General features: G+C 41.5%; 1 protein-coding gene and 1 non-coding gene across 2 annotated transcripts in view; one reads left to right on the top strand and one right to left on the bottom strand.

The window, feature by feature from the left end:
* Positions 1-20,357, bottom strand: part of LOC126092854 (uncharacterized) — a 199,792-nt gene that overhangs the window by 97,054 nt on the left and 82,381 nt on the right. The gene's annotated exons all lie outside the window — the stretch shown is intronic.
* On the top strand, positions 12,375-12,458 carry Trnas-gga (transfer RNA serine (anticodon GGA)). The gene is given in 2 exon segments: positions 12,375-12,414; positions 12,424-12,458. It is a non-coding gene; the product is annotated as a tRNA-Ser (tRNA).

The raw sequence follows: 20,357 nt of genomic DNA, 5'->3' as shown, positions 1-20,357 counted from the left end.
AACACTGAGTTACAGTAACAATAAAGTTACGCATAATACTAATAATATATACAAATACAGTATCCTGCCCCTGCTCGTCTCTTTATTAACAAGGCAGTCTTTTATGGTTCATAAAACCGTCACTTAAGTCTGGTGGCTTCTTAGGCCTCTGGAGTTCAAAGTCTTTGCTCACTTGAACTCTTCGCAAAATAAACACAGAGTCGTCAGGTGGCTCTTTCTTTCTTTGTTCGGTCTCAACATCTGGATTTTGTTTTGACACTTCGTCATTGTTAGGTACAATATCGTACTTAACTACATCCTCTTTGATTTCACTGATTTTTTCATACCCTCTTTCGGTAAAAGTATATTCACTTTCTTTTACCCCGAAAAATTCATCTTCACTAGAGTCATCACTACTTTCTTCCTCCACATCAGATTCATTTAAGTACGCTACTTTTGCACAACAGGGAAAGCTAGTATATTCAATTTTGTCGGTATTTACGTATATTTCATCATCTGAACTATCGTCGGAATCCGACCATTCCGGATCGCTATCAGGTTCTAACAGAAAGGCTTTTCTGAGACAGGCACTAAGTTCTTCCTCGGTATTGTCATCAGGCTTAGATTTTAATTCAATCTCCTCTTTTGGTGAAACGGCCTCATCATCAGCTTTATTTACCTCTACTGTGACTTCATATTCGGTGTAATCCCCGTGGACTTTAATTACTTTCATGTAATCATCTGCCCCTTCTCCACGGTGTCTCTCGGTAGCAGCTTGCACTATTGGCGGATTGTTAGCAGAAGTTATTTCTTCGTCAATGCTGAGGATTTCATCCTCCAAATCCTTCCTATCATTAACCTTCCCCTTATCGGCAGCACGCGTACTTTTCGCGGCGCTATTTATTCTCCCTTCTTCACATTTGGGCCACGTCACTATATTGACGCCCCTATCATTTCCCTTTCTATTAACTAATTTCTTCGCCTCATATTCCTTCTTAAAATCCTCCCACTCACATTGCTTTAGGCCCTTGTACAGATCGTCGATCTGCACACGCCAATCATTTACTTCTGCTAATTCATTATCGCCCTTTACCACATTGCGAACACTGCTAACCGCAACTCCCTGTGTACTCACAGTCTCATTTATTGTTTCCTTTGCCACGGAATTATTACTCGTAAAATTTTCATTATCTCTTACGGCTACGTTCGCACCTACTGCTGCCGGATTGCTAGCGGCTTCTCTCTGAACATATGTTCCGCTAGGCTGGGCCGTTGCCCTCTGATACTCCACTCGCCTGTTAACCTGGAGTATTCTGTGCGGCCTATATGACTCACGCTGGCTCGCACCTGACGCTTGTCTCGCCACAACACGTCGCGTCGTTTCACACCTGTCTCTAGCCTGTCTCATTACATTGCGGTCAGTCCGGTATCTTTTCTTAAATCGGGGCCGGTATGTATTGTCCGCTTCCGTTTGGCCCGCAACGTTCGCGGAAATTAGTTTCCCGCGTCGTTATTATTTTGCGCGGTGTACTCTCGACTGCGACCTGGATAACTTCCTCTGCCTCTTCCTCTGCCTCTTCCTCTCTGCATCATATTGACGCGAAACCCATCGCCGTCATTTCTTTCGTCATTATATCGGTTATTATGGTTGCCAAAATTTTGATAATTGGCACGACTTGCGCGCCAATGGTCTTCGTCTTCGACCCTTTCCAGAAATGCTTGGAAGCTACGATGGTTGCTTCCTACATACCTCTTTGAATCTTCTGGGAGCTTCTTATACAGCTCCCAGATAATTTCTGAATCCGATCTTCTACCTCTTCAGTGTGTCAATTTTCGGTACCAATACTCGCAGAAATCTTTCAAAGAATTCCTGCCCCTGTTATCATGCTGTTTGGCCATGATAAATTCGCGCCATAAATGGTCCTGCTTTTGTTCAGACCAATATTCTTCGGTAAATTTTTGCCTAAATTCTTCGAACGTCATTCGTTCGGTATTTAAATTTATTCCCCAGCGCTTAGCGTCACCTGCTAAGGCGCTAATTACTACATTTATCTTTTCCTGATCAGACAAGTGCTCAGGAAATACTCTCTCGCAATTTTTGATGAAGTCTAACGGATGCCACCCGTTATGTTTCTTGGCTGGATCGAAGCGTTCCTCGCCTTCTAACAGCTTCGTAATTGGTGCGCCATTACAGATCACACCAGGCCTATCTTTAATTTTGCTCTCTAGATCGAAAATTTTTCCTTGAATTTTCGTACAATTTTGAACACATCCGGTTACTTTTTCACCTAATTCTTTTTCAGTGTCTACAACTACCCTTTTCAATTGCGATATTCCGTGTTGACATTCATTTACGATCTCAGTCTTAAGACCGAAAACTTTTTCGTCTACCTTAGTTTCAACCAGAGGTTCTACTTTCTCTTGGATGTTGAGAATTTCAACATCGAATCTACTATTAATGTTTCCAATTTCCTCCTGCATAGTATCCATATTTTTGTTAATAGTATCAATTTCAAATTTCATATTATTTACCACAGAACTTAAATTACCTACTTTTTGTTCTACTTGTTCTATTTGTTTACTAATTTTAATCCCTGTCCTTCAACCTGTGCTTTAATCTGATCACTCTGTGTTTTGAGCTGCTCATCAACGTGTGTTTTGAGCTGCTCATTCTGTGTTTTAAGCTGATTAACCTGATTACTAACTTGTTTTTGAAGTTGCTCATTTTGTGTTTTGAGTTGATGGCTCTGTGTTTTGAGCTGCTCATCAACGTGTGTTTTAAGCTGCTCGTTCTGTGTTTTGAGCTGCTCATCAACGTGTGTTTTAAGCTGCTCATTCTGTCCTACGATTTGTTTGGTTAATTGTTCAAATAAGTCGTTCATATTTAAAATTTTTACACTGTTTTGTTCTACGGAATCCTTGTGTTCCGATTCTACTTCATAAGTTTCTTTCGGTTCTTTCTTTATCTGTGGTGAATCAAATATGTCAGTGGATTCGTTCACGTACCCACTATCATCTACAAAGTCACCCTCTACTTCCTGTTTTGTCCCTTGCTGTGTTCGAGGTGATCGCGACATTTCAATCTGTTCGTTGACGTGTTCATGGTATTGTATGTACGCCAATTGTCTTCCGCTAACGCCATCTGTTATCTGGCCGCGTAGACTCCTGCTACTGCTAGCCGCATTCTCCATTTCGCTCGGCACATCTACCCTGTCCCCGTTCCTGTCCATATTGAATGCCAATCACACCGCACTATTATACTTGACTCACGCTATAGTTTACTTTGCTAAACTTTATTGCTGTTCGTGCCACTGAACATCCACTGTTCGGTCTTTACGTTAGTGTATAACCGACAACAACTGGATGTCCTGTCACCGGGAAGCCACGTGTAACACTTCCGCCCAGTCGGACGTGCGTTAGCTCAATAAAGCCTGTACTGTAATAAGTTCACGGGCTTCACCTTGTAAACAAGGATTTAGTACATAAGTTGACCGCGTGTACCTAATGGAAGCAATTCGGACTTATATTCAGTCAGTAACTACAGTGAGGCGTCAAGCAAAAGTAAGGTACAATTACGCGTTCGCATGGACAAGAAGTATACACAGTAGATACTACCAATGATTAATAATACGGTCGCCAGCCTAATTAGGCACTGAGTGAGTGTTTCCCTGTACAAGTGGTAGCATGTACAAGCATAATGACACGTAGCAATGTTGCGTTTTCTAGCAAAATTTAGAACCAGAAAGAATCTACTGAACTAAGGTTTTCTTCTTTTGTACTAATTTGGATGAGCTAAAATTACACAACACCACACAGCAATGATTACTACGAGCTGCACTTTGTATATTGATCAGACTGAAATCGGGCATAGATTACCCTAGAATCAGCAATTTTGAAAACACACATACAATGTCACTATTAAAATTGGAAAAAACACTAATACACTTAGGTTTAACATAGAAATTAATTTTACTATTCAATTCTGATCAGTACACTTCAAAATGTGCAAGAATAGGCAAGAGAAGGGGGGGGGGCCCTGAATCTGTTATGGTTGTTATACTGAAACTAGCAAGTCCTGAAGGTAAATTACCACTCAAAGTAATCAATCTGTGAAGAACTAATCTTTTTGTCTTATTTTTACTGAATCGATTAATTATCATTCTTTCATTCTCAAATGAATTAAATAACATTGCTAGCTCAATTCAAAATTTATCTTTCAATTTAATCACACTGTTGTTCTTTACGAACATCTGCGTCAACAAACATGAATTTAAACGTCTTTATAGCATAGATTAGTCTGCAGATGATTTATTACTAACTGTAAACTTTCAATTCGGTATACTCGGGTTGCACAATATGTGGTAAGGACCCTGTCTAGGTCAATGATAAGGATAAGTGATGGCTAAGGCAATTCTGGTAAAAGTCACGTTATTATTGAACAGTCAGAACAGTTTCAACACTGGTCCACACAGATACACTTCTAAAGATGAAATGAATGTTTGACCTGTGCACGTCGTTGCGGCGGATGGCGGGCAGCGAGATAGCGGGCAGCACAGCACACATACAAGCACGGCTAAGGCTCTCTCAGTCTCGGCACTTTCATTCTTCTTAGCGTCGTAATCTTTCCAATTTTGTGCCTGAGAATATAGCCATGCCAAGTAGTCGTCGGAATCGGCCCATCCGAGGCTCAATGGAATCCACTTTTCCTAGATAGCCTCCTCGGTACAGTACATGTTCCTCTGACCGATGCTCAACTCCGACTGTCTTACTGAGCCCGTTGTGCCGATCCGCGCCAGTGTGCGTTTTCCCGCACTCGCCTGCATCCACCTTTTCCCGCGCCCCTACAGGTAGGGTATTCACCACAGGTTTTCTACTACACATATTCTAATGCATTACCTACGTATGGACCAAGTGTTTAAATTACAATTTTCACATTTTACAATAGTTTTAACATTAAATACATTTCCTTTTGGTTATCAAATCGCTTGAAATCTAACATAAATAATAACATTCATTTAAAAAGTTGTGTACAGTTTCTTTAACATGACACGAAAAGGGAAAAAATTCAAATTAATATGTACATTATTTTACATAAATTCAGAAAGAAACATTTATCTAAATGCACAAAGAAAAAAATTATTACAGGTACATTATTGTTACAACTTCCACGGTGCTAAGATATTTTCATCAATTGATTTACGGAGTAGTTTCTGCCAAATATAATTGGCCCCAGAATGTAGAAAATTTACAGCATTTATCGTATTCGGTAGATGTTACCAGTTTAAACGATTGCCATTTGGTTTAAACATATAATCAGCAGCGTTTATTAGGGGATTTAATACTAAACTCAGTCCTGAAATTTTACAAAAAATTCCTTGTTATGTTGATGATGTGATTATAGCAGAACCCTCTTGGGAACATCACAACGACACATTAACTCAGTTTTTACAGATTATGAAAGAGCATGGGTTCACAGTAAATATAACAAAATCCAAATTTGGAAGGCGAGAGGTCAAATTTCTAGGACACATAATTTCAGAGAAAGGGGTAATGCCCGACCCAGAAAAACTAAAGGCAATCAAAGAATTCTGTAGTCCATATAATAAGAAAACTCTCAGAGGATTTCTAGGTCTCACCGGATTCTATAAAAAATTTATTTGGATCGACTCCTCGCAACACCACGCCTACGTGCATTGACTGGAAAAAACACGCCGTGGGTATGGGATCAACAAGCCAATGAAGAATTTTTAAAAGTGAGAAACGCACTAACAACAGCACCGATTTTAGCACATCCTGATCTAACATAAAATTTTTGTACGGCCACTGATAGCGCGAAAACAGGTTTAGGAGTTGTTTTATTCCAAGAATACGAACAGGCCGGGCTAAGATCATATAGAACAATTGCATTTGCCAGTCGGGTACTCACAGAAAGCGAGAAAAACTATTCAGTCACGGAGCTGGAAGCATTGGCCATTATATGGGGCTTCCAACGTTTTCGATACTTCCTATTCGGAAGAAAAACAAAAATATGCACTGACCACAAAGCATTAGAATTTCTGTTATCCGCCAAACTAACTCATGGGAGGTTAGTCAGATGGATGTTAATACTACAAGAATTTGACTTCACATTAAAACACATACCAGGACCAGCGAATGTATTAGCAGATGCTTTATCACGATGTCCACAGGGTGCATCCAATAACATAGGTTTGGAAGCAGCAGAAGACCAGTTTACAATGTACTATATGAAACATATACCTTTCGAAAACTACATTACGACAGCATTGAAAAATATAGGCAAAGAACAGGACAAGGATCCCGAAATACTAAGAATCAAACACAAGTGGAGAAGTAAGGATTTTCCAGACATTCGACAGCATTATCTCGTAAAAAAAGATGTTTTATCATTTAGACGAAATGTTGCAACGAATGAATGGTTAATTTATATGCCAAATGAACAAAAGAGTTAACCTTGTTTGTCTCGTAACTTCCGCAGCATTGTTTCTAATAGGACCTCTTACTTTAATCTTGAGTGTTTTCAGAACTGGCAATTCCTCATTGGCATTACACTGCATGAATAAATTTTCTGAGATCGCAGTCAGTTCACTTACGCTATCAATTACAATATTGACTGGGATATGCTTTACCATGGCCTTCACAATTGGTTGAATTTGAAAGGGTTGGTTCTGTTCTTCTTCTTCTTCTTGCATCAACGAATCCTCCACTGAATCATACATGAGTCTTTTTAGGAATTTCCCTTGTGAATTCGAACTTTCTGTAGGATAAGCTTCGACTGCTACTTCTCTCTCTTTTATTTCCTCTTCTCTATTTCTTCCTTCATTTACGCTTTCTTCAACATCCTCTACTTTTTCCTCATCCTCGTCAACCTTCTCCTTCTTCGTCGCTACTTCCACATAATATTTATAGTTACTGAGAAGCCACATCAGTCACTGTAATTTACGACAAGTTAGATAAGTAGTTAAAGATAATTGAGGGTCACTGTAGACCATTTTGATAGTTTTCTCTTTTGTCAAACTTAATGTAAACATAGATTATAGATGTGATATGGCATAGGTCATCCTTCGATCCATTGTAGAACTTGGGAACCCACTCAGGGATATTCGTTCACATTTTTGTTGAACGCAGTTGGTTTTCATCATCCTGTATTAAAACATTTCCTTTTATCAATAGAGCAATTTATAAACAATGTTTTGTGAGTAGAATAAAATTTCCAATGGTAAACTTAACAGCTTTTTCGACGTTATTTTACCAGCTAACTAAAAATAGGAAAGCGTTGAACCCCTTCCACTAAATTTAGTTAGTATTAAGATTCTTTTACAGGGAGTACCGTGGAGCTGACGCTGTAATCATTAAGTATTTGGTTACATCATCGCTAGTCTCACTGAACTCTTCTGAACTCTAAATGTCATGTGTGGTCTGGCGTCTCCTTACCAGCAACAGGTCCCAGGTTCAAACTAGTCAATTTCCTAAAAAACACGCTCAGAGCGTCGTTGTGCGAAAGTGGTAGGGAGACACGATATAGAACAAACAGACACCACGCAGAATGTTAGACAGTGTGCTAACCACTGCCCGACCTCCCTCGGTGGCAAAATTATACTAATTACAACATGACTGAGACTTACAAGCAGTCATTTTTCCGGTGCCCCATACGCGAATTGGACGGCAAGAGATTCCATCTGTGGTAACATGCTAATTACATTCTGCAAGAGAATCACAGTTGTTTTCAGAGATATCTAGGTTTCTAGGGCAGATGTCTAGGCTTTCGATAATATTGATGTATAGAAACTGTGCAGAATGATTAAGAAGAGAGGATATCCTCAACACCTAATAAACGTTTTAAACAGTCTTTAAAAAACATAACCGTAATTTTAGATGTAAATAGTACTCTAACTCAATCAATTGTGGCGTTTATGCAACATGTCGGCCCACGTTTTTTTTAAGATTTGTGTTGCTACGTTTAATGCACAGTATAGGAAGATTTTGTTACGGGAGGCAAGCCAGTAGATATGGTCACGAGGCAGACTCATCGAAAGACGCGCCAGATTGTCTCACAGCGTGAGAACGGCCGGTAAAACAAGAGCCCCATCGTACTGTTACCGAGACAGTGTCGGTTCCCGTACTACGCTGCGCTCCAAGTAGCGAATCTTCTATTATTTATATTTACTGTTTCAATAGTTATATACATCTCCAACCGTATGAATGACGTTTCTTGCAATAATAATTTCAATATTACTCAGTTCGTCAGGAAATACTAACTACATAAAAAAATGGCTCTGAGCACTATGGGACTTAACTGCTAAGGTCATCAGTCCCCTAGAACTTAGAACTACTTAAACCTAACACAACTAAGGACATCACACATATCCATGCCTGAGGCAGGATTCGAACCTGCGACCGCAGCAGCAGCGCGGTTGCGGACTGAAGCGCCTAGAACCGCTCCACCACAGCGGCCGGCTTACTGTCAGTTAGCATGTGACACTTGATATTGTTGTGAAGTTCTAGATAAGCTGCACAGTCATCAATGGTACCTGTTCTTTCGGAAAAAGATACTACCTTCATATATAGTTAAAATTAGTTGGCATCCTAACATTTTACGGTTCTTATTATGCTTAGCATTTAAAGCTACAGACTTGTCACATTATTATGCACTGTTTCGTGCACAAGCGTCAGAGCTAGCGAACGACGGAGAAGTGACCAAATGCCGCAACATCTACGAGACGCGAGGTAAGCAAGTTGTCTACAATTCAGTTACGAGAAATAGGGGACGGATGCACTGGACTTTCATCTTTACATAATACGTAGCACCAGAGTGCGACCGAGTATGGTGGCAGACCATATTTCTAACATTCATTCCCCTGTCTGCTGTGACAGTGTATACTGTAACCACAAAAGAAAGGAGCTAGACAAGGGCGCAGCATTTCACCCAGGCTCGATGACAAATTTTAATTAGGATTTTACCACAGGTAGGGTTTCCTTCCCTCCCATTCGCGTAAGGGACGCTGGAAGAATGATTGCTTACAAATGTCTATCGTGTTGTAATTAGTGTAATCCTTTCACATTTCCTACGAGAATTGTATGTAGAGGGATAAAAATGTCTCTTGATACTTTATTCAGTGCTGGTTCTTGAAGCTTTTTTATGAGGCTTTCGCAGGATAACTGGGGTCTGTAACCTAATGTCTACCAGTTAATGTTTTTAATACCTCCGCGACTCTCTACCTTTAGTGAAAAAAACTTGTGACCATTCATGTTGCCCTTCTTTGGATACGTACGATGTCCCCTGTTAATGCTATTTGTTATGTTTCCCACACAATTGGACAATATTCTAAAATAGGGCTCACAAGTAATTTGTAATCAAAGACGCACAAGTGATTTGTAAGCAATTACCTTTGTAGACTGTATTTTCCCAGTATCCTGCCAATGAATGAATGTCATCTACTTCACCTACGATTGATTCCATATGATCATTTCACTTCATGTCCCTACAGATTGTTAAACCCAGCTATTTGTGCGAGTGAACTGATTCCAGTTGTGACTCATGTATAGCAATAGGATACTACTTTTCAACGTTGTATGAAGTACAAAATTTGATATTCCTAGAGATTTAATAAAGGAAGTTGCCAAGATTTTTACTATTTTTAAGAATCATCATGATCTGACACGATATCTGTCCAGCCTTTTAAAAATAGTACTACCTCTTAAAAATAGTACTTCACTATAGATAACTGCATACTCTCCAGAACATCTGAGGCCACTATCAGTAATGTCTGCAGGTTATTAGTATACAATGCATAACGTACAAATGCTTCCTCAAAGCCCTTGGTATTGTTCCACCCGATTCCCAGTAAATTTTCTCCTTAACAGCATCTGGAACTAGTAACGAACATCAGTTCTAGTTTACCTTTGATTTAAATAACCACACTGAAGATCAAAATAATATTCATTTAATTTCATCGTTTACCTTTTTGAGGATTTTGAGTATGATTCTGTACTTCAACCACAAATGTTAAGCAGCTTCTTCTATAAATCGTGTGATTATCTAGAGTCAACAAAAACATAATCCTGTTAACTGCATACAGATAACAAGATTTGTTGCAAACTGGCCTTTATTGTTAAAAATGTAAAAAACTGGTGCTCTATGTTAAAATTCATTCTGGCCATATTTATGTAAAACTAGTTTCTATAAAAGCAAGAGGTATTTAGTACAAACAAACAGCAACAGTATTAAAAGTAGCTGCTTTTCTGCCGGTTACACTGTATTTATTCTAGCCAGAGAGTTCACAAATATTTTATATTTGTTCACTGGTATTGTTGTTGTATTGTTATTGTAGTTGTGGTCTTCAGTCCAAAGAGTGTTTTGATGCAGCTTTCCGCACTAGTCTCGCCTGGTCAGGCCTTCTCATCTCTGCATAACTAATGAACCCTACATCCATCTGAACCTGTTTAATATAGTCAAGCCTACAGATTTTACCTCACCACCCCCCTCCCCCAGTAGACTACCCTCCATTACCGGTTCTTTTATAGCTCAGGATATGCCCTAGCGACCAATCCCTTCTTTAAGTCAGGTTGTGCCACAAATTTATTTTCTCAACATTTCAATTCAGTGTCTCCTATTTGGTAATCCGATCTACACGTCTGATCTTCAGCAATAATCTATAGCACCACATTTTAAAAGCTATTCTCTTCTTGTCTGAACTGTTTCTCGTCCGAGTTTCACTTCCATATAGGGCTATATTCCTTGATAAACACCTTCAGAAAAGACTTCCTAACATTTCATTTACATTAGATGTCAACATATATCTTTTTTCAAAAATAATTTTCTTGCTATTGCCAGTCTGCATTTCAAGTCCACTCTACTTCGACCATCGACAATTACTGTACGGCGAAAATAGCAAAAATTGTCAACTACTTTTAGTGTTCCATTTCCTAATCTAATACCCTCAGCATTGCCCGATTCATTTCAACTACATTTTGTTACTTCTCTTTTACTTGTCTTGATGTTCATCTTGTAACCTCCTTTCAATACATCCATTTCGTTCAACCGTTCTTCAGAGTAATACTATTAAATAACATCGGGGAGAGGCTGTTCCCTTCTCAACTACTATTTCTGTTTCATGTCCTTCGACTCTTGTAGCTGCAGTCTGGCTCCTGTACAAGTTCTAGATACCCTTCAGCTCATTGTATATCGTTCCTGCTATCCTCAGAATTTGAAAATCTATCTTACAGCCAACATTCTTAAAAGTTTTCTCTAAATCAACAGACGCTATAACTAGTGTTTGCCTTTCTTCACCTCTCTTCTAAGGTAAAGTCAGTATTGCCTCAGTCGTTCCTACCTTCTTCTGGAACCCTAACTGATGTTCCCCGAGATCGGGTTCTACCAGTTTTTCATTGTTCTCTCACTAATCTGTGTCGATATATTGTAGTCAAGACAACTGAAAGCTCAGTAATATTGACATCTGTCAGCATTTTTCTTCTTTGCGTTTGGCATTATTGCAGTCTTCTTTGGCATTATATCGTCATTCTCATGTATCTTGCACGCCATGTGAAATATTTTTCTGATCGTTATCTCTCCCAATGATCCTAATAATTCTGAGAAAATGTCGTGTGCTCCAAGAGCCTCGTCTCGACTCAGGTCTTTCCGTGCTCTGTCAAATTCTTCAAGCAATACCACATCCGTCATCTCATCTTCATCTATTCCCTGTGACCTTTTTGTAATACTGGATATAAGTTCATTCCTCTTATAAATTCAGTGGTACGTAATTACGGTGTCAGTCCTCATCGGGAACATTCCGTTTATTAGTTTAAAACTTGACTCGTTCTAAACTTCTGAAGGTTCTTCTTAGAAATGCGACCTGTAGAGCGTGTTACATGACGTAACGATGACATTGGAATGTGTAAGCCTGTTATTCCTCTCCTCACGTAAATCCAATGGAAGAGTCCAGTGCAGCATCGGCCTCTGCGGAAGACGTCTCCAAGGAAAAGTAATGTAAAGAACTGTGGCATGAATGGCAGGTAGACCCCAAGGGCAGGTTCAGCCGCCTTATTGGAAACGATTTTCCTACCCATAGCGGCACCGTACAACTTGCCGTCGTGAAGTATGAGCGCTGTGTAGGTAAGTATAGATGACTGTGTGGTTGTGTGTATAGTGAGTGTCATGTTCCTGTTGCACATAAGGAGAGAAGGGATAGGGTGAAACCCGATGAGGGCACATATCCTAGTCGTCTAGAAGAGCACCTATGGGGCCACCGAGCTTAATTCGATGGACGGATAACATCTAGTGTCGCACACCTCAGTTCATGAGACCTTGGGGAGGGATTCGAAATTTATTCCAGGACATCGGTGCAAAGATTAGTGATCGGAGACCTTACACCTGGCCGGCCTGAGTGGCCGAGCGGTTAAAGGCGCTACAGTCTGGAACCGCACGACCGCTACGGTCGCAGGTTCGAATCCTGCCTCAGGCATGGATGTGTGTGATGTCCTTAGGTTAGTTAGGTTTGAGTAGTTCTAAATCTAGGGGACTGATGACCTCAGATGTTAACTTCCATAGTGCTTAGAGCCGTTTGAACGCAGGACACATACTTTTTCACTGTCACCGATAGACAGCAGTACACCAGACACCCACGCAGTACGACAATGGCGTGATACGGGCAATAAAAGACAAAGACGAATGAGGTACAATAAATAAAATCGCTCATGATGACTCGGGGATAGTACATGACGAATAGTGTCAGACTCGGCCTCATAACAGAACACTGCAACCCACACGAAGCACGTAAGACAGCAGCTCCAATTCGTACAACACAGACACAGTAGCGAAACACACACACTCAAGGAGCGAACACTTTCACCAACACGTACCCCAGACAACCTTATAGAATAATTAAAATGTATTAGAATAAACAGTGTAATGCAGTCAACACTGTAAACCTGTTCTAGTTTAAGTATAAACTGCAGGCATATCCATCCCGTGGCTTTATACCGCTGTTGGTATGTAACAATTGTAACTGAACACTTACTATAAGCAACATAACAGGTAAAATTGAAGACACACAACACAGGAAACTAAGATTAATTAATAACCCCAAGAAATAACATGCTTTACATTCACACACCGCTGCCCTTTCCACAATGTATATTACAGCTGTAGCGTTTTTTGTGAATAGTGTTTAGAAATATTAATACGTAAATTAAACTGTAGCGAACCGGGATTGCAAGGCTCGAAGTACTTCCGAGGCTTTCAGACCAGGTTGGCTTAGATAAGTTAACATTTCTCTCTCTCTCTCTCTCTCTCTGTTACTATCCAAGTCTTCCCTATTATTTGTCATCATATGTTCTTAAAATCTGAATATGTTTTGTGTTTTTTTCTTTCAGTTTCTAATTTACTGTTAATTTGTTATTACATCCATTGTAGTTGCTGAAAACAATAACTGCTGTTTGTGGTATGGAGTATGTTTTGTAATCTACATGAAAAGCTGTAAAATAAACTAACTGTAATAAAATGTAAGGCAATAGGTCACTAAATGAGCAATAAAACATATTCATCCCAGATTCATCCAGAATGTATAAATTTATTGAAGTGCGGTTTGCGCTAAGTTATAATGGAGAATGTGAAGAACTTCGTGACCATGCAAGTAGAACAACCAAAATCCAGAAAAACTCATCGAACGTAACGAAACGGAGGAGCTTCTACTGCATGGTCACGTGTACATAGGTTGGTGGGTGTGTGGGTGGGCGGTTTATACGGTATACATCGCCAGTTACCCAGACTGATTTTGTTCATGGCTTATATGCGATGTCAGCGTAGTAACTATGGTGGCAGTTGGAACTAACAACTCTTAAACAACAGATGTGCATTTGACCTGTCAGTTGTGAGCAGTCATGTTAAACAGTAGACGTGCAGCCGTAGTGTGTCAGTGTTGTGTCACAAATCACACTGGAGCAAGATCTTTGAATCAAATGTTCAAGACATTCTTCAGAATGTTGAGAGGAACAGAAAATTATGTGCAAAGTTTGTCACGCACCTATGACTCCTGAATAAAAAGAGCGACACTTGGATGCCTGCTGCCGCGACTTCATTGAAATAATATAAGACGCAGACAGTTCTCCTCAGGAAAAATTCATCACCAGCGACGTGACTTGATGTTATTTATAGGAACCTAGCACGAAACGACGAAGTCCAGGAAACATAAAAGCCAATGTGATGCGCGAGGGGGGTGGGGGAGGGGGGTGGGCGGGGGATACTCTGTGAAGCATCCGAAGCATTGAAACCAATCTAAGTTTTCTTTATTTTCTATTAATTCAGTCTGTTAACTTTTTGGACTTTTGGGTTGTATGTGTCCATGATATCTGGATGTTGAGGTTCTCTCATTGGCCACCCATCTAGAGAAACAGCTATGACGTACCACAAAACATGCTGCAGGCCGTATATGCATCGCAAACACACAACGTTGAATCCGACTGCCTACTCAGCAGGGCACTTATGTTCGCTGCCGCTGTGTTGACTGAACAAACGCGCCGCCAGTTAACTATCGGCGGAACTGCATACACGTGCGACACGATAGCCTCTCCAGCGTCGTGGTAGACTTCTAAAAAGTAACTGAAAGCGACGTGCTGGTGCTGAAACTTCGAAACTCAGTGCGGCTTGGTTGCTTATCTTACGGTGTTCTGTGAAATATACCATAGAATTAAGGTAACAGTATACGTCCGGAGAAAGAGTTGTAAACTAACTGCAGATAAGTAAAGGGGCACCAGTCGCCAGGATGTATGTGTCTTGAAGATGATCGCTTGTCGATAAATAAACATTACAGTATCTTCTGGTGGTATCGTGACACCGTTCTGCAAAATTAAATTCCTTTATTCTAGTATTTTCAGGGAAAGATTATTTTGATTATAGTGGTAGAAGTCGTGTTCATCGATTTGTTGTACCGAAAATATTTGAGAGGAAGTGGCATTTATTACCACAGGGAATGTTGTTTAAAAAATACAAACATTTTGCAATCACTATTTTCTAGAGCTAGTCAACATATTACAAAAAAATGGTTCAAATGGCTCTGAGCACTATGCGACTTAACTTCTGAGGTCATCAGTCGCCTAGAACTTAGAACTAATTAAACCTAACTAACCTAAGGACATCACACACATCCATGCCCGAGGCAGGATTCGAACCTGCGACCGTAGCGGTCGCTCGGTTCCAGACTGTAGCGCCTAGAACCGCACGGCCACTCCGGCCGGCAACATATTACAAGGTGAAGCTAAGGATTCATATTGTTACCGAGCAGATGCGAATAATTTTCTCTTGGATAGCATTTTTTTGTGCATAACAAGGGCCTTTATGTATTTGCCTCTTAAAAATACGCACGGGAATAAGTTGTTGCTGTCGTGGTCTTCATTCCAGAGACTGGTTTGATGCAGCTCTCCATGCTATTCTATCCTGTGCAAGCTGCTTCATCTCCCAGTACCTACTGCAACCTACATCCTCCTGAATCTGTTTTCTTTATTCATCTCTTGGTCTCCCTCTACGATTTTTACCCTCCATGCTGCAATCCAATACTAAATTGGTGATCTCTTGATGCCTCAGAATATGTCCGACCAACCGATCACTTCTTCTAGTCAAGTTGTGCTACAAATTCCTCTTCTCCCCAATTCTATTCAATACCTCTTCATTAATTATATGATATACCAATTTAATCTTAAGCATTCTTCTTTAGCAGGTTCGAATCCTGCCTCGGGCATGGATGTGTGTGATGTCCTTAGGTTAGTTAGGTTTAAGTAGTTCTGAGTTCTAGGGGACTGATGACCTCAGATGTTAAGTCCCATAGTGCTCAGAGCCATTCGAACCATTTTCTTCTGTAGCACCACATTTCGAAAGCTTCTATTCTCGTTTTGTCTAAACTATTTATCGCCCACGTTTCACTTCCATACATGGCTACACTCCATACGACTTCCTGACGCTTAAATCTATACTCGATGTAAACAAATTTCTCTTGTTCAGAAACGCTTTCCTTCCCATTGTCAGTCTACATTTTATATCCTCTCTACTTCGACCATCATCAGTTATTTTGCTCCCCAAATAGCAAAACTCGTTTACTACTTTAAGTGTCTCATTTCCTAAACAAATTCCGGCAGCATGAACCGATTTAATTCGACCACATTCCATTATTCTCGTTTTGCTGTTGTTGATGTTCATCTTACATCCTCCTTTCAAGACACTGTCCATTCCGTTCAACTGCTCTTCCAGGTCCTTGCTGTCTGTGACAGAACTATAATGTCATCGGTGAACCTCAAATTTTTTATTTCTTTTTCATAGATTTCAACTCCGAATTTTTGCTTTGTTTCCTTTACTGCTTGCTCAATATACAGGTTGAATAACGTCGGGGACAAGTAACAACCCTGTTTCACTCCCTTCCCAACCACTGCTTCCCTTTCATGCCCCTCGACTTTTATAAATGCTATCTGGTTTCTGTACAAATTGTAAATAGCTTTTCGCCCCCTGAATTTTACCCTGCCACCTTCAGAATTTGAAAGAGAGTATTCCACTCAACATTGTCAAAAGCTTTCTCTAAGTCTACAAATGACAGAAACTTAGCTTTGCCTTTCCTTCATCTACACTCCTGGAAATGGAAAAAAGAACACATTGACACCGGTGTGTCAGACCCACCATACTTGCTCCGGACACTGCGAGAGGGCTGTACAAGCAATGATCACACGCACGGCACAGCGGACACACCAGGAACCGCGGTGTTGGCCGTCGAATGGCGCTAGCTGCGCAGCATTTGTGCACCGCCGCCGTCAGTGTCAGCCAGTTTGCCGTGGCATACGGAGCTCCATCGCAGTCTTTAACACTGGTAGCATGCAGCGACAGCGTGGACGTGAACCGTATGTGCAGTTGACGGACTTTGAGCGAGGGCGTATAGTGGGCATGCGGGAGGCCGGGTGGACGTACCGCCGAATTGCTCAACACGTGGGGCGTGAGGTCTCCACAGTACATCGATGTTATCGCCAGTGGTCGGCGGAAGGTGCACGTGCCCGTCGACCTGGGACCGGACCGCAGCGACGCACGGATGCACGTCAAGACCGTAGGATCCTACGCAGTGCCGTAGGGGACCGCACCGCCACTTCCCAGCAAATTAGGGACACTGTTGCTCCTGGGGTATCGGCGAGGACCATTCGCAACCGTCTCCATGAAGCTGGGCTACGGTCCCGCACACCGTTAGGCCGTCTTCCGCTCACGCCCCAACATCGTGCAGCCCGCCTCCAGTGGTGTCGCGACAGGCGTGAATGGAGGGACGAATGGAGACGTGTCGTCTTCAGCGATGAGAGTCGCTTCTGCCTTGGTGCCAATGATGGTCGTATGCGTGTTTGGCGCCGTGCAGGTGAGCGCCACAATCAGGACTGCATACGACCGAGGCACACAGGGCCAACACCCGGCATCATGGTGTGGGGAGCGATCTCCTACACTGGCCGTACACCACTGGTGATCGTCGAGGGGACACTGAATAGTGCACGGTACATCCAAACCGTCATCGAATCCATCGTTCTACCATTCCTAGACCGGCAAGGGAACTTGCTGTTCCAACATGACAATGCACGTCCGCATGTATCCCGTGCCACCCAACGTGCTCTAGAAGGTGTAAGTCAACTACCCTGGCCAGCAAGATCTCCGGATCTGTCCCCCATTGAGAATGTTTGGGACTGGATGAAGCGTCGTCTCACGCGGTCTGCACGTCCAGCACGAACGCTGGTCCAACTGAGGCGCCAGGTGGAAATGGCATGGCAAGCCGTTCCACAGGACTACATCCAGCATCTCTACGATCGTCTCCATGGGAGAATAGCAGCCTGCATTGCTGCGAAAGGTGGATATACACTGTACTAGTGCCGACATTGTGCATGCTCTGTTGCCTGTGTCTATGTGCCTGTGGTTCTGTCAGTGTGATCATGTGATGTATCTGACCCCAGGAATGTGTCAATAAAGTTTCCCCTTCCTGGGACAATGAATTCACGGTGTTCTTATTTCAATTTCCAGGAGTGTATTTCCTAAGATAAGCCGTATGGTCGGTTTTGCACTCACGTGTCCCAACAGTTCTACGGAATCCAAACTGATCTCTCCCAAGGTCGGCTTCTACCAGTTTTTCGATTCGTCTGTAAAGAATTCGCGTTATTATTTTGCAGCCGTGACTTATTAAACTGATAGTTCGGTAATTTTCACATCTGTCAACACCTGCTTTCTTTGGGATTGGAATTATTATATTCTTCTTGAAGTCTGAGGGTATTTCGCCTGTCTCATACATCTTGCTCACTACATGGTAGAGTTTTGTTAAGCCTGGCTCTCCCTAGGCTGTCATTAGTTCAATGGGATGTTGTCTACTCCCGGGGCCTTGTCAAACTCTTCACGCAGTATCATATCTCCTATTTCATCTTCATCTACATTCTCTTCCATTTTTATAATATTGTCCTCAAGAACATCGCCCTTGTATAGACCCTCTATATACTCCTTCCACCTTCCTGTTTTCCCTTCTTTGCTTAGCACTGGCTTTCCATCTGAGCTCTTGATATTCATGCAAGCCGTTCTCTTTTCTCCAAAGGTCTCTTTAATTTTCCTGTAGGCTGTATCTATCTTACCCCTATTGATACGCGCCTCTACATCCTTACATGTGTCCTCTAGCAATCCCTGATTAGCCATTTTGCACTTCCTGTTGATCTCGTTTTTGAGACGTTTGTATTCCTTTGTGCTTGGTTCATTTACTGCATTTTTGTATTTTCTTTTTTCATCAGTTAAATTCATTATCTCTTCTGTTACCCAAGGATTTATATTAGCCCTCGTCTTTTTATCTACTTGATCCCCTGCTACCTTCACTATTTCCTCTCTCAAAGAAAGCCATTCTTCTTCTACTGTATTTCTTTCCCCCATTCTTGTCAATCGATCCCTAATGCTCTACCTGAAGCTCTATACAACTTCTCGTTCTTTTAGTTCATCCAGGTCCCATCTTCTCAATATCCCACCTTATGGAAGTTTCTTCAGTTTTAATCTACAGTTCATAACCAATAGATTGTGGTCAGAGTCCACATCCGCCCTGGAAATGAATTACAATTTAAAACCAGGTTCCTGAATCTGTGTCTTACCATTATATAATCTATATGATACCTAATTGAACCAAGTGTTAGCTATGATTAAGTTATGCTCTGTGCAAAATTCTACCTGGCGGCTTCCTCTTTCATTCCTTACTCCCATTCCATATTCACCTACAACGTTTCCTTCTCTTCCTTTTCCTACTGTCGCTTTCCAGTCACCCATGACTACTAAATTTTCGTCTCCCTTCACTATCAGAATAATTTCATTTATCTCATCATACATTTCATCAATCTCTTTGTCATCTGCAGAGCTAGTTGGCGTATAAAACTGTACTACTGCGGTAGGCGTGGGCTTCGTATCTCTCTTGGCTAGAATAATGCGTTCACTATGCTGTTTGTAGTAGCTTACCCGAATTTCTATTTTCCTATTGATTATTAAACCTACTCCAGCATTACCCCTATTTGAGTTTGTATTTATAACCCTGTATTCACCTGACCAGAAGTCTTGTTCCTCCTGCCACCGAACTTCATTAATTCCTACTATATCTAACTTTAACCTATCCATTTCCATTTTTAAATTTTGTAACCTACCTGTCCGATTAAGGGATCTGACATTCCACGCTCCGATTCTTAGAACGCCAGTTTTCTTTCTCCTGATAACAACGTCCTCTTGAGTAGTCCCCGCCCGGAGATCCGAATGGGGGACTATTTTACCTCCGGAAAGAGGACGCCATCATTTATCCATACAGTAAAGCTGCCCTCGGGAAAAATTACGGCCGTAGTTTCCCCTTGCTTACAGCCGTTCGCAGTACTAGCACAGCAAGGCCGTTTTGGTTAGTGTTACAAGGTCAGATCAGCCAATCATCCAGGCTGTTGCCCCTGCAACTACTGAAAGGCTGCTGCCCCTCTTCAGGAACCACACGTTTGTCTGGCCTCTCAACAGATACCCCTCGTTATGGTTGCACCTACTGTACGGCTATCTGTATCGCTGAGGCACGCAAGCCTCCCCACCAAAGGCAAGGTCCATGGTTCGGGGGGGGTGGGGGGTTACGAGAATATATGAAGAATTTATTGCGTCGTCTTCCTTCTTTTTCCGTGCATGTTACGAACCTCTTCTTACTTCATCTGAATACCGGCAACAGTTGTCGCACATATGGTGAACGGTGAAATGCTTGAAATCTTTCCCTGAAGAGGACGAATTTTAAGGCGACTGTTAAGACAAAGCTATACACAAAAGATTTCTAGCGTGTTTGTTTTCTTTCTTAATAGTGCCTTTGGTATCGGAAAGAAAC

The sequence above is a fragment of the Schistocerca cancellata genome, chromosome 7 (assembly GCF_023864275.1).
Source record: "Schistocerca cancellata isolate TAMUIC-IGC-003103 chromosome 7, iqSchCanc2.1, whole genome shotgun sequence".
Lineage (NCBI taxonomy): Eukaryota > Metazoa > Arthropoda > Insecta > Orthoptera > Acrididae > Schistocerca > Schistocerca cancellata.
Note: the sequence above shows the minus strand (reverse complement) of the source record. Positions and strands in the feature narration are given on the sequence as shown.